The sequence below is a fragment of the Mycteria americana genome, chromosome 1 (assembly GCF_035582795.1).
Source record: "Mycteria americana isolate JAX WOST 10 ecotype Jacksonville Zoo and Gardens chromosome 1, USCA_MyAme_1.0, whole genome shotgun sequence".
NCBI lineage: Eukaryota > Metazoa > Chordata > Aves > Ciconiiformes > Ciconiidae > Mycteria > Mycteria americana.
In genome coordinates this window covers 81,481,450-81,496,911 of record NC_134365.1, presented here as the reverse complement: position 1 = coordinate 81,496,911, position 15,462 = coordinate 81,481,450, and the positions used below count along the sequence as shown (strand labels likewise).

Here is a 15,462-nt window from a genome sequence, read left to right as displayed (position 1 = left end):
TGGAAATTTTACTTAAATATGTCATTGGTGGTATTTGAAAGGAAAAAATAAAGATATTTCAAAAGACCTGCTTGAATAACAAAAGGATTTTCCCTTTTTTTTTTTTTTTAGTTAACATCCATGAGCTTTTTGTTGTTTCTTGTTCCTTTCTTTTTGGACTTCGACTAAGAGATTTTTTGTTGTGTTTACTCTTAGTAGCTTTAGAGCCACTTTGCTTTAATTTCTCTGTGTATTTTTAGCAAATCACCATCTGAACAATTAATGGAAAATCCCATTTTTACAGAGTTTTTTAAAGTTATTGTTTCAATTGTGTTACAACACAAAGATACCCCCTATCCCAGGGAGCTTCCAGTGTGAGCCTTGAACAAAATACAGCCACTAACTAAACAGACTCTGAATCTTTCGCAAAAATATAACATTGGTTGTCAGAAATAATATATAGAACTCTTTAATATGAAAAATTGCAAATCTTCAACTGACCACATATCCTGCAGGAGTAATTATGTCATTTCAGAAGAAAATAAAACAGCCATGTTTTGTCAAATATAAGACATTTCACACACTATCAATTTTACAGATATAAATACCTAGGGGCATGCACAAACTCTGTGATCACCAATGGCAAATTGCCAAGTGAGGACAGATTCATTAAACATTAGAAGTATCAGGCACCCACCCAAACCCATAAATTAAAATTTTAAGCCTTGAACATTATGCCACTGCATACAAGTTAAATATGTTTGGAGACATTTTTATGCAGCCTAATTAGAACTGAATGGAAGTCCCAGTTAACGTATGATGTAGCTCTTCCTTAGCGTGGTTTTCTTGGCTAAAATCAGTCTTAAAAGACTCATATTCCTTTCTGTAACTTGTTGCAGCTAAAAGAAGCTGGTGGTAAATTGGCTCCAGAAGATGTTGGGAAACCGCTGCAACCGGATGGTTAAAACAACCCCAGTCTGTTTAGGTTAGCGGGACTGCTGGTAAACCTTTGTAATCTGCAGGCAGAAAGAGTGAGTTCTCAATGAATATTCTCAATAGCAGTGACTAATCTTCTTTGAAACTAGCTCCCGTCACCAGATGAAATTGTCAGCAGGCTTCTGCAGCTACTGTTTGAGCAGCCAGTCTCTATTTACTGTTTTAAAAAGCTACGTGCATCTCGGCAACAAGATACAATTAAACTTGGAGTTTAAACAGCATGGCAAGCCCGAGCCTCTTTTTCTCATCTTGCTTATAAGGTTACACCCACCCACAGCAGCTACCAGGAAAGACCTTTATGCACTGGACATGGCGAAGAGAATAGCTTGAAACACGAGCTGCTTAATTTGCCATCTACGGAAAGATTGTGCAGTTTGGTCTATAATCTTAGCTACGTTAGGGAGTTAAAGATGAAAAGCAATAATGGACTGTTGCACTCTTGTAGTGGGAGAGGTGTTCATTCCCTTCAACTGAGCTCAGGTGTTATCCATGAGGTACTTAGTATTTCATCCAGCTCCAGATTTCTTACTCATCCTCAGTTACCAGTTTGCTGGGTGCCATTTCGTAAGGAGCTTGCAAAAGGTTGCTGTCAGATGTGGTCTTTTGCTCCTTTTAATCGGGGAATTCGTGTAACTGACAAAGATTCCGTAGTGTCAAATTGCTTCTTAGATTTAAAACTACAGCAATATACATATTTTTCTTTCTTTTTTTTAATAAAATTCAATCCAAATGTTAGGTTCTGGCCAAAACATCTCAGCACCCTAAACTTTAAGGCATAAAAAAACCCCTCTGGTCTCCATAGTTGTGAAATATTATGGAAGATGTTCTCCCTAATATTCCTTTCTGTACCACTGTGTTTCTTCACATGCAAACAATGAGTTTCACAACAAGGCTTCCTCTTGTTTGTAGCTAGCAGGTAACTATGCAGTTGTGCAAACCGAAGCACAGGCAGTGATAAGAATAAAGTTAGACCAAGCAGACCTGTCATGATTGTTATGGATAGCAGCTTCTATGTGATGGAGAGCCGATTCCCTGCTCCCCTAAATCACAGCTGTCCCCAGAGGAAGGTCCCTAGTCAAACAGGAGATGGTGGAGGAGCTAGATGCGGTGCCAGTATAAGTGTGATGCTGGACAAGAGCATGACCAAATTCACAAGCTTTTTTCGTGAGCTTTTTTTCCAGCACCGGTGCTCATGCTGGTGTTAAACCCAGGTGCCCCCCGGTTATTTTCCATTGTCTTCTGATAAGCCTGAACTTTGACTGAGCAAGTTCTACGTAGTAATAATATTTTAGTAGTTACGAATGGTCTGAGCAATCCAGTGATGAGTGAAGTGCTCTTTCAGTCAAGGGAGTCACAGGAGAGAATGACAGTTATAAAGTAATGAATTTGCAGCAATTATGTTTCTCATCTTGATTCCCTCTTCAGAGATAATGATGAAAGGCGGTGGAGGTAGAGGACACAGGATGAGTAATTGGTTGTAAAGCATATTCACAAGTAAGAAACAGCAACGAAAAATGCCCACTGACTGTTGCAAAGATCCTGCGGGGAATGCTGATAGTGGATCATTTCTGTGAAGGACTGGATATTAGTGCCTTTCATGGTAAATTAAGGTTGGGTTACTTGGCATTAGCTCTGTTTGAAGTTCAAACAAAAGATAAAGGTCCCTTTAAAAATAACACAAGGAATTATTTTTCTTTTCATGTTTTGTTTTGTTTTATCAAATTAATAATGCTCATGTACTCCCCATTTGCCCTGCGGCTATGATTCATATGTGTGTATATGCATAAATGAGAGATACAGGCTCTCAGAATTGACCACAAAAATTAAAACAGGAAGGCAGATGGCAGTCTTTTATTCCATCTGTATTTCACTTAATCAGCTACTCTTATCAGAACTGCTGCTTTGGAAATCAGTGGTTCTTATTTGTTCTTTGCAAACTAGAGACACACAAGCTGCTCTTTTGTGAATGTTCTGCTGGCTGACACATATGCAATACCTATCTATATGTAAGAAAAGTGAAAGAAAGTGAAATTACCTAAAAACATTTAGCATATATTAGCTAGGTTTAACAGAAATACTTTGCCTAAAGATAGACAAGTCTGGGGCCTCAATTTTCCTCTATTTGAGCTATTGTAAAGGAAAATGTCAGTGGAGTCACCCTGATGTAGGGAGTGAAGAACCAAATCTCTTTTGCATGAATTAGTAAAGTCTCGAATTAAATGAAGCTGGGGGGGGGGGGAGAGAGAGAGAGAGAGAGAGAGCAGCACTTATCTATCCATTCTTACCAGTCTGGTAGCTCGCTACTAAAAGAAAAGCAAAGAAAGAAAGAAAAGAGGAAAAAAAAAAAAAAAACCACAACAAAAAAAGAATGGCTGGCAGGCTGGACACTGTCACAGCGGATTTGTGGAGTTAATTTACCTATTTTGCAGGCATGTATTTTAATAAGATTTAATGAGCTGCTGAAAAGAGGAGTGCTGCTTTTTTTTGACTGATGGCAGTAAGATGAAAACAAGCGGCTTTTTAGAATGACGTTAACTGGCACTTTAAAAGTTAATAGAGCTCCTATGAATCTGTGTTGGCAGCACCTGGAAGAAGCAGGTGGGAATTCCACTGAGATAAATGGCAAGCCAGGGGCAGAACAAAATACTAGTCTTATTTGCAAGATCTGGATACAGCATCAGTCCTTCTGGCAAAATCTTTTTCAAAATCAGTAGAAGTCTTGTCTGCAGTGAGAGGTAAAAAAAATATTTTGAAGAAAATCTGGGACTAGTAAAATGTTTATAGTATTTCAAACACAGACAGTTATTTTAGAATAGTATTTTTTAATTTTTGTAACAAAAATTCAGATCACAAGTGTGATAGGCGAAGGAACATGTAAGCCACAAAAAACATCCTTGTTCCACAACAGTTGGAGCTCAGTGGCCCCGAGTGTTGGATAATGAGTTTTTCAGGATCATATCAGTTCTCTGCATCGTAGAGATCAAGAGAAAGCACATGCATAAGCGACATGTCCAAATTCAGCCCTGAAATACCTGCATACTTCCCCCCCTCAATGACAGTGGGAAATGCACACCACTGTCCGCTGAGGGCTGAATTTTGGCCTCTTGCTTGCAATCCAAAACCAGCCTAAAGCTAGAAACTGCTTTGATTTCATACGTTCCTTCTGAGTCTTGTTTTGCAGTGTGCTGAAACACAAAGGCTCTGCTTTTCTGGTTTGGCTGAGCTCCTTAAAGGGCAGCATCCAAAGGGACTGATAGCAGCAGTGGTGGTCCAGTCCTTGTGTGTTAACTCATGGGGCCTGATGCCACCTTGAACACTGTACGCCCAGAGGACAAGTAGCCGATAAGCAAGTCTTTTGACTCTCTCCCACAGGTTGTTCTCATCAACATGGGAAAGGAAATGTGGCTTGGAGATGTCTTTGAAGTGGCTGGGTGGAAGTGGCTGGAAATCTAGGTGAAAAACTGTATTCAGTGGAAAATTATTTGAGGAGTTCCAAAGAGGTCCTATATCATGCAATGTTTATGTTAATGATCTTGGTGACAGAGGAGGAGAACACACTTCTCGAATTGGCAAATGACAATTTGGGAGGGACTGCAAGTGTGCTGAAGGACAGGATTAGAATTCAAATTGATCATGACAAAATATAGAAATGAGCTGAAAAAATAGGATGCATTTCAACAACAAGTGCCAGAAACTACACTTAGCAGTAATCAACTGCAGGCATGAGGAATGGGAATGAATTAGCGAGACAGCAATTCTGCAGAGAAAAGCTTGCAAGTGGTATACTGGATCCAGGCTGAACACAATGCCAGCAATATCATGATTTTCAACACAGGCAAATGCCAGCCTGGGATGTGTAACCAGGAGTAGAGATTGATTGACATGTGAAATAATTCTTCCACTCTAGTTCTTCTAGTACTTGTAAATCCTTAGATCAGGGTTTGAGTGTTGTCCTGGGTACCGTAGTTTGGGTTATTGGAGAAAGCAGAGGAGAGCAGAGGGTATGATGAAAGGTTTTAGAGAAATAGCCTACAAAAACCGTGACTCATCTCTGGTAATTTAGCCTGAAAAGGGGAAGAGTGAAGAAGGAGCATGATGCCATAAGTACATAAAAGACAGCTAAAAGGAGGAAAAGGGTGCTCTGTTCTCCACTTGCACGCTCAATAAGATAAACTGGGGCAAGTAATACGCAGCTAAAATACTCTTCACTTTCTAATGACAGAGAAAATGAAGAACTAGACTAGATTACCTGAAGGGCTGTAGAGAACTTTAAGAATAGGCTTGATAAACATGTACCAGGAAGAACAGGGATGCAGCCAACCTGCCTTCGGCAAGGGACGAGCTGGGTGACCTTCCAGCTCGCCTGTCCTGCCGTGGAGTTACGCTCTGTGATTCACAGCCCGCTGCCAACAGCCTGGAGGGGCTGTTACGGAGCACAGCCCCGCACCAGCACTTGCCCAGCCCTACAAGGGCTGATAGAGATTTACTTGGCAGGCAAATGTGTGTCATCAGGCAGGTTGTGGCTTCTTGGAGCTGCCAGGAAATGGACGGGAGTCAGCCTAAAATGCCAGTAACAAAGAGGCTGAAAGTAGAATTCAGATGACTGTCTGTAGGGTGAGGTGCCAGATCCAGATGTTGGGCAAAGCTTTGCTCTGTCTCTTTCAGTCTGCCTTATCTTCATCTTCTTTCAGTTTGCTCTCTGCCTCTTTTATCCCTTAGGAGAAATTAATTTTGAATGTTTTTGTGAACAAATAAAGATCAGTGGCTTGTGGTTTTCATAACGCATCACTTTGTGGTATGTCTTTGTCTGCACATCACAAATTCCAGTAGATAAGAAAACTGAATAAATATTTCATGTAAAAAAAAAATACCACAGAAAAGAGCTAATTAGCTGGATTGATACAAGTTGTTCTGTGACCCATGAAAATATGTTAGTCATAATGCTGTTGATAAACTCCATGCAAACTCATTCAGACATGCTGTCAAGCTAGGAAAGGGAAACATGAAAAGCAAGGAGACGCACTCAAGGTAGTACTAAAAGAGAAATCAGAAGAAAGATTTTTGTCTTAAAGCTATCCCACAATGTCTAACTTGGTTCTCCCGAAAGCTGCTGGTGGCACCATAGCCAAAGTGGGTAAATAGCCTCCCAGAGCTATGAAACTGGAGTGGTGTGATTTGCTCTGCAGAGGGTGGAGTAAGAATGAGGGCAACGCTTGAGGTGTGGTTTTAAATGGTGCACTTAAGGTCACGGACCGACTGGCTCCAGTCAGATTATTGCCCTTATGTCTGCAGACAAGCCTCTTAATAGTATACCCCGCCTTTAGAAACTGCACAGAGGAAAAATAGTCCATCTCCAGGATGGTGTATAAGATTCAGCTATCCACCCCCCATCAGAGAGGACTCAGCATTTTGGTCTCAGAATATAATTCTTTACTGAGGTCACAGAAATGAGAACTTTTCCATAATTGAAAGGTGAAGAGTGGAAATGTGTTTTTAGAAGAACGAAAAGGGGTGTGTGAGGTTCCCTTAAGAACATCTGTGTGAGTGTGCCTGCCTATTTGTATATTCCCCTTCATTTAGCAACCAGCAAACTCAGGCTATGCACAACATTTCCATACTGGAAATCTCCTTTTAAGGCCAGGCAATCTGCCCTCCTGTAGCTCCTTCTTTCCTCCTCCTGTGAAGTCAGGCTTCGAGGCAGAGCAGGGAGCAGTGACAAACTACACTCCCTTGGAAGGCTTCTGATGGGTTGCCTCTCTGTGGCATCCCCTGCGGAGAACAAACCTGCTCCTGTCATGAGCCTCTCCGGGGGGAACTGAAATGCCTTAAAGAAGCACCGCTGTCCCAAATTTGAAAGTAAGCAAAATAAGCCACCATCTTCTCCCTTCGTTATCTGAAGCAGAGACTGTCTCTTGGCAATGAGATCCCTGTAATGGGAGCCCTGTCCATGCTCCTGTCCATCTTTTCAAAAGCATATCTCTGGCTCCAGCAGAGTTGGGCTAGGTTTCTCCTCTACAGTTTGACAGATTCCGTAAGCATAGTGGGCTGATTGCGAGCACAAGACTCCTTCAACCTTCTTGACTACTGAATGATATCCCCCACATCTCATTTCTATGAAAAAGTGGTATTTTACTGTGCATTTTAAAGTAATTTGAGTAAGTGTGATTGTAATGGATTGGAGGTCCCGCTTCTGTTGTCAGAGTGACAGATGGAGTAACATCACGTGCCAATAATAAATGTAGCTTCTGAATGTCATTTGCTTTAAAACATTTGTTTGAACAAGCATATACACAAGTACACATGCAAAAATCTCTTTGAAACTTTTGGACTAGAGCTTCCCCTGTAAAAAGATGACAACTGTTGAGGAAAAGGTTTTGAGCAGATAGAGCTGGAATGAAATCCTCAAACTTTTTTCTGTTATATCTACCAGAGTTTTGTCTTCCATACGGTTAGATTTTTCAGTCTGTGTTAGATCCAGTGTCTCTATAAAGCATATAGTGTTAAAAACAAAGTCGGTCTTATCAGGAGGAATAAAACTGGCTGCTCCTAATGGAACGAAAAAGCCCTTTAAAAATATTAGAATCCAGTTTTAAGGTGCTTTTCAGTATGTAGAGGAGTTTCTCTCCTGCCTAGGCAGTCAAGTTCAACAGCAAGCCCGGCCAGATGCACACATCTGGCTCCTGCTTCGCGCACGTTGATGCACAAAGCCGTGCCTTGCACCTGCACCGCAGCGTCTTCCCCTCCCCATAGCCTGACACAGCGGGTGTAGCCACTTTGCTTTGCTGGCCAGCTTTGCCTACCTCCCTGGTGGATGCTGTCATCCCCAGGCACACCCGGTGCTGTCGTCATCCTCGCCGTCTGGCTCACCCAGCAGTGCCTCGCTCACTCAGTGGGCTGGGGTCCTGCCTTGCAGGGACCTAGAACCCTGCTGGGGCCTGCCTGAGCAGCAGAGGACTGGGAAAGAAAGGCTCTCCCACCACAGCTGAGCTACACCGAACGGGAGGTGAAGCGTGACAGAGGGAGAGGGTGCAGCAGGTGGGAAGATGAGACCAGTGCTGTGGCTCCCAGTCAGACCACAGCGCACCTCCCTGGGAGAGCCTGCTCCCCGCCCGTGGGGCTTCAGGCACCTCTGGGTTCTAGCCTGAAAATGCTCTTCTCGGATGCTACCGAAATCCCCTCAAATTTGGGATTCAGAGTTGCTAGGGACACAGAGCTGATGTTTGTAACAAATTTTGGAATGATTCCAGGCTGAGATTTTTAAATACTTCGTATGGCTCCGAGCAGTGGACTCATTTTTTTCAGCAAAGACACGCCTCAGGCTCCTTTGCAAATCCTGGCTGTAAGAGCAAGTGCAGTAACCTGCAGATGGCTGTAAACTCTGTCTTGGCCATACCACATGTTTTATTTCCATCTGAATTTCCTCTGTCCCAGTATTCCTATAATTTCACCCCGTCTTTTGAGCACATGAAAAACCCAAAACAAACCCAAAACTAAAACACAGTGTTGCTCCAAGGAAAGCAGTGATTAGACTGTGACTGATTTGAGTGGAAGTAGATTCCAGAGAGTAGGGGTTTATTTTGAATTTAATTTGATATTCACATTCACCAGCACACAAAGTTTCCCCAAAAACATACCTTCAGAGGAAACACTAGTCAGCGTTTCCCTAATTCAGGAAAGAGCTTAGCCTAATGTCTGTAACAGTTTTCCACTCACCGCTGGTTCTGGATAGCATCAAGTTGGAGAAGGCACCTCATACCATTTGCTTGTCCTTTAAAGAGTGTTATTCAAATGAAAGTGAAGTCCAAAGAACACTTAATTAATAACAATAATTGACTAATGAATACAAATGAATAACGTATGATGCAATAAATGGATTTAATTACAGTCACAGTTAAATACAATGTCAGCACCTTTCTGTGGAACATGACCAACCCACAAGAGTTTTGAAATCACAAACTCTAGGCCAAGATTTTCACGCTGCTTATTTCAGATGTGTTTTTTGGGGGGACCCAAACTCAAGATGAAGTAGTGCAGAACACTTTTTTTCAGAACAAGGGTGCTCTGGGCTTTCTAAGTCAGGTACCAGTATGGTATCCTGAATTTTGCATTCCAGAATGAAGGGTCACCCGTTCACCTTTGGGAATCCCAGGCATATGTTGAAGCAGGTGCCCAGCCTACTGGACTGTGAGTGTGGGGTTTTTTTTTAAACAGACCTAGACATGTTGAGAGTCCGCTTTATGTTTGTAAGACACATCCATGACATTTTAAGCAGCTGTGAAGTTACAAAGAATGAGTGCCTGTGTTTGGTAGGTTAAAAACTCTGTGGTTAATTCATGCCTCAGAGCTCAAAGCTCTAAAAGTGCTGGGTGGATCATTGTGGTTTTTCAAAATTAAGGTGTTTCATTCCCCATAGTTTCTCCTTCTTTGTGTGTCATCATTTTCAAAGCTTTTATGGCAGGCTTAAATTTAGAGTCCTTGTGGCTTTGTTGGGGCACCACCTTTACCCTATGTGGTCACAATTTTGTGCTTCCTGTCTTGAAAAGATGGTGCCAAGATGGGTGGGGAGCTTCTCAGTGAGGTAACCAAGGATGGGCAAAATAGCATCACATATCATTTCTTTTCCAATTCCAAGGCAAGTAGATAGGCAAGAAGTATGCTTAGGTAGCTAACTTCATTCAGAAAGAATGGGCCAGAGTTAAGTGAAGGCAGATGTATTTCATGGTCAAGTGCTAATTTCATGTGTTGGGGGGAGTAGTCAGGGATGTATGGGTGTGTAAGTATAGCAAGATAGATAGATAAATGTACGTATAACATACCAATTTTTTCCTTGGAACTTTAATTGCACTGTCTGACATGTAATCATATTTACAGGCCACCAACATTTTCCAACCCGGGTATCTAAAGTTAGCTTTCTAATTTTATATCAAGGTTGCTAAATGAAGCAGGCCTGAGCTTTTAAAAAATCAGTAGGAGCTGCTGCCTGGTCAGCCTGTCAGGAAAGCAAACCATTTCAACAAGCAAAAAACTATCAGTATTTAATTTAGGAATCTGGATTTTAAATTCTGTGCTTTTTCTGCTGTGAAGAATAATATCTGGCTTGCCTGTAGACAGACAATCTGTTGGTGCACATAATACATTTCTATGTAGTTCTAGCCCTGAAAATATGTTTCCTAGTAAAGGATTACGGAGAGAACTGTTCTGTGAAGCAGCAAATCACTTTTCGAGCATAATGATCACACAGTTTTTTTCATGATATGGAACAGTTTCTGCTTAAACTGCAAAATACCCTTTTTTCAATGGTTGTGTGCTTCCTTAAATGTTGTATTGCACAGAGTGAAGGTCTGAAAGGTATCTGTAAGAAGATTTGTTTCTTTGCTTTTCTTTGGAGTGTCATCTCTCTTCCTGTATTTCCAACATTAGAAATGCCAGGGATCTCCATGGCACAGCGTGATCAGCACGTCTTTACTCTGGAAGCCTGTCATGGCCTCTGGAAGACCTGGATGGGCACTGCGAAGCCCTTCTACAGATAAGAAGGAATGTAGAGTTCTCCTCTGAACAGATCTCTCCTTAAATATCCATTTGGTTGTGGAGTTTACAAGATTTTTAAAACAAGCAAAGAAAAAATGTGATTAAAAATGGCCTGTGTTGTAAAATGGTTCCTTATGTTATGTAGAGTGGTTTTTCAGTTGTCATGCAGGACAGGAGAGTCACATCTCCTTTGTAAAGGAACAGATATGACATGTTTGTACAGTGCTCTGAGGGTTGAAAGCATGAAAAGTGATTTGTATGATTGCTGCTTTTGTAGGGCAAAGCTCTGCCTGCATTAGCCATGCAAAACTATGGAAGGAAGGGGTTTTTTACACATAAGATTTTGTCCACAGTACAAATTAAGAAAATGAAAAACAGAAGAAAGATATGCTGTATTGTCTTTCCAGATAAAATTACTTGAATTCAATTCAGGAAAGTGCATTATTAATAAAAACCTACCATGAATATGAAGCAGATGTCCTAATCTGATACAACTGTAACCTGGAAAGAGAGATTGCACTGAAGTGATTCAGTGGTAAATGAGGTAAGAGGTGGAATAAAATATATAGCAGATAAGAGGCAAGCCCAGTGGCTCAAGCTTTAAGATCTGTACTGTTACCCAAACATAAAATCCTGGTCTCGTGATTGATAAGATCATATTATTCTCCTCTCTGGAGCTCTCTATTGGCTCTTGTGTTCTGTAGCAAGTCCCTTTTTATTGGACTCTTTGGCCATTGTCAAAGTCATCTTTAGACTCAGAGGTGAAAAAAAAACCCTGTACACCTTTTTAGCATTGACTTTTGGGTGGAGAGGAAGCTAATTTGTAATAAAAACTGCTTCTGGATAAAGCTTATTTCTTTTGAGAGCTCCACAGATATCAGCCCATATAATAAAAGTACCATGAACAGCTATTATCAAAATGGCAAATGAAGCTCAAAATATGTACAAAGAAATAAAAAATGCCAGTATCAAGCTTTTAAAAGTGGTCAATTATTTGGGGCACATTTGTTTTTAGTGGTTGCGCTCAAGGCTTCCTATATTCACCTAATTTTCAGCACCTGCCAGTCATCCCATCCCCACCCCCTGAGAATGACCAAACACAATACAGGCCTTTTTTTAAATCAAATACATAGAAGTCTAAGTTACTTTGGAAGCTGTGGCCATAATTGCCAGCCTTTTATGGGCTGCAGTAGTTGTTTCTGCTCTTTGCCTATCTGCTTAGACTGCAAGACCTTTGAAGAAAATAGCATGTTCTCCTTTGTGCTTTATACAATACCTTGCACAATGTTAGTTAATAAACAAGCATGCAAACAAAAGAATAAATTCCATTTTAAACATGCAGAATATTTGAGGCTTTAAATATCTTTTTAATGGGGTAGTGGTTATGGAAGAGTCTGTTTTACAATGCGCGTGGGTCAGCTGCAAAATAAGAAAACAAAGGCCATATTTGGAATCATTTTGTGGCTCTGATCCATGCTTCTTTCATTAAAGCTCCTTCCCTCCCCAGCCATCTCTTGCACGAGAAAGAGACAGGGCAACCTGGGGGATTACAGAATAACAAAATCTGAAAGGGATTTGGGAGACAGTGGAAAGAATAAACAGGCTCGAATGTCAGGTTCTGCCAAGAAAGCACCTGGAACAAATGTATTTTCTATTATTGTATGCTAAGTGCGTTCGCCCGAATTGCTTGGAATTTAATAGTGGCATTTCCTGAGGAACAGGTTTGAAATGAGCTTAATCACAACCAAGTGATACTTTGCTAATTTGGAAAAGGCAGATAATTATTGGACATTTCCGTGGGCATTTCAAGGGGTGGGGTTTTGGAGGGACTCGGGGTTGGGGTTTTTTCAGTTTAGAAAAGAGCGAGCGAAAGCTTGTGAACCAGATGTTTCTTCTCAGATTACAGCAGCCTGCTTGGTCTGCATGTACAAAATGGGAACAGGCCTGTTGCAGTACCAGGTGTTATATCTAACATATAGCATTACTGTTACCATTGTTTATACAGTAGTCCTCTAGCTGAGTCTCAGGCATGCCGTAGGCTTACACTACCATGCTTAATATCTACAGGAGTGACTATGAGAGGGCTCTGAAACAAAGTTCTCTCTGTGTTAGAGAAAACCTTGCTTTAAGCTACATCAGCAGGGAGGCACTCGGGCTATGGTATCACGACGTAGTCCAGCACCTGAAACTTTTGCCAGCTTGGATCACAGCTGCTATGTAGAAGTCTCCGTTAAGTACTACAATAAATGGCTTAAGGTAAAGAAATTGCATGGGTCAGTGAATGTAGGGTAACTTTATTGTGACTCAACGCACATATTTCAGAGCTGTCTAATGTTTAAAGGTTACAGTCTGAAAGTAGGAAAAACACAAACAAGGGAGTAAAAAATCCAACAGAGGATCTACAAGCAAGCCAGACTGGTTTTCTTTACTCTTTACACCCCCATCATTGCACCTACAAAATGTCTCTGAAGAGAAAGACATTCTGGATGCTCACATACTAATGTTCATATACAGAACTACCATTCCAAGTATTTAAAACCTATAAATTGGACTGCATTTGTATACGATCTCTGCTTATCTTTTAAGCCGTGGCCAGACTTTCAAGTTACCCAACAGCTAGCATCTCCTGCTTGTTGTCAGCATTTGCAAAGAGCTCAGCGTTTGCTCAGGTGCTTACTCTGGAGTTGCACTGTCTTGAAAAATTCACTCATTCACATGGGTGCTTAATGGTGGTCTTGAAAGTGCGGCTGGCGCTGCTTCAGAAAGTCTGTGTCCAGTGCCATGAAAATAGGTAGCTTTTAAATTCAGAAGCAGAGTTTTCCTAGGCCAAACATTTTTATGGACACTTGTTTTGTCTTGTCAGTGCTTGTTCGCATGGTACGCTATTTATGAAGCATAAGATAACATCAACCCTATAAACATATATTTTATTTGTAGGAGTGGTTTATTTTCCATGAATACATTCACATACGCAATCTGGCTGAAGAAAGCAAGTTGTACACAACTAATCAATGTTAAAGCAACAGCTTTATTCCATAACTTGAGAAGAAAACAGCTGAGTCATTATCAGCTTTGAGGGGTAAAAAGACACTAACTTTTTTCTGCAATATAATATCCATCTTTTTTTTTCTCCTTGCTCATCCTCCATCTCCAGGTTAGACGGTATTGTCCAGACTTTTAAATCTCTATGTTCTCCAATTTTGAGGAATATAAGCCATTCTTTTAACTATGGGTTATCCTTAAGGGGGCAAGAATCATCCAGACTTTACTAATACAGACCAGACTTTATTAATTCTGGTTAGTTACTGCCCAGTTACTGGGCAGAAGAAATGGAGAAAATAGAAATAGTTGGGTTCTTGCTGCCTCTGAATAAAAGACAGATGCTTAAATATGGAGTTGGGAGCCTACATGTAGGAACCTACTTTTACGGGGGAAAACTCTGTCTAAATTTTTGCAGGTGTTTATCTTCTTGAAGAAGTTAAAAGTCATTATAAATGACTGGTTTACTCATATGAATTGTTATTAAAAATCTCCCATTAACGTGTTGATGTTATTGGTTGTCCGAAGTTCATATTCATCCATATAGCCTAATTTTTTTCTAGGAAGGCAAAGGAGTTTATCTGCGAATAGCTAGGAGAGACAGTTTTTACTGTTTTCTTTGTGATAAGTTAGCTTAGTTATGCTCCAAAGGAACGTGAGAATGGCAGTTCTAGATCAGACCAAAGGTCCAACGAGGCCACTACCCTGTCTCCAACAGGGCCCAGTAGCAGATACCTGGAGAAGAGTGTCAGTGCATGGCAAACATGTAGTGCTATTCCCCACAGTATTTTTCCAGCCTCCAGCAATCTGTCCCAGGGAACTTCCCAAGAAAGACATGCTATCTTTGTACTAAATGCAAAGCTCTTGCTGGACCTCTCTTCCATGTATTTCTCCAATCACCTTTTGAACCTCTGCTAACTTTTGGCATCAAGAGCGACTTGTGGCAATGAGTCCCACAGTGTAACTGCGTGCCACCTGGAGTGCTCTTTCTGTGCTGCAAACCGATTATTTAATTTCGTGACACCTTGCTCTTGCATGGTGTGAGGCAGCGGACAGTCCTTCTCAAAGGCAACAGATTGAAGGGGTACCGATCACAGACCTGCCAATTCTTGCCCAGCTCTTCAACCGCTATCACATCTCATAAAAGGAGGAGTCTCCCAAACCTGATTTGTGTTTGCAAAGATAGCAATGACTCGTGCTCAGTTTTTAAGGTGCTCTTCATAAGGAGGCAGATCTGGACTATGAATTCTGCCAGAATTGTCCCTGACTTGACAATCTGGGCAATTTTGAATGGCACCCTAGCACCAGGGCCCTCGTGGTCTCCATTCAAGGCAAGGAGTGCCTGGGGGATAGGGACCATGCTCAGAGAAGTAGGATTGGTATTCTTCATCAATACACTGAGCCGTAACCCAATATGCTCTGATATGCTGTAGGGAGGATGAGCACCCAGTTCCCACCCATACTGCTAATCAAAGGACTTGTAATGCTTAAGTTCCTACATGGATCTGGTCATTAATCTTTTTACACTTTTTCTTAATGCAAGTGTAAATATCCCGGGCAGAAATCCTTGCCATTCTTCTGGGTGGACAGGATTTTACTGAGCTGTTCTCTTCTGTAGTGCTACAATATTCAGCCTCACTGATGCATATGATTAATTTGTGCACGTTACTGTATGTCATAGGAAGACAGACACCATATGAGCCCTGCTTAAGGACTCCTGATGCTTTTATTAACCCAGGCAATCCACTAAAGCACCAAATTTTCATAAGAAATCAGCATCCAGGAGTTCCCATGCAGGCTGTTGTAGTAATGAAGGGCCAGATTTTCATAAAGGCACACTTGTCCAAAGTGGCCAGAGTGTCAGAGGTTGTCTGTAGTCAGCTCATCCCAGTGCTCTGTCTCCATCTGAAGAGAAAACCT

The 15,462-nt window shown here is 41.3% G+C and overlaps 1 protein-coding gene across 1 annotated transcript in view; it reads left to right on the top strand.

Moving 5' to 3' along the window:
* LOC142412572 (potassium voltage-gated channel subfamily KQT member 1-like) overlaps positions 1–15,462 on the top strand; it is a 525,781-nt gene that overhangs the window by 393,758 nt on the left and 116,561 nt on the right. The window lies entirely within an intron of this gene.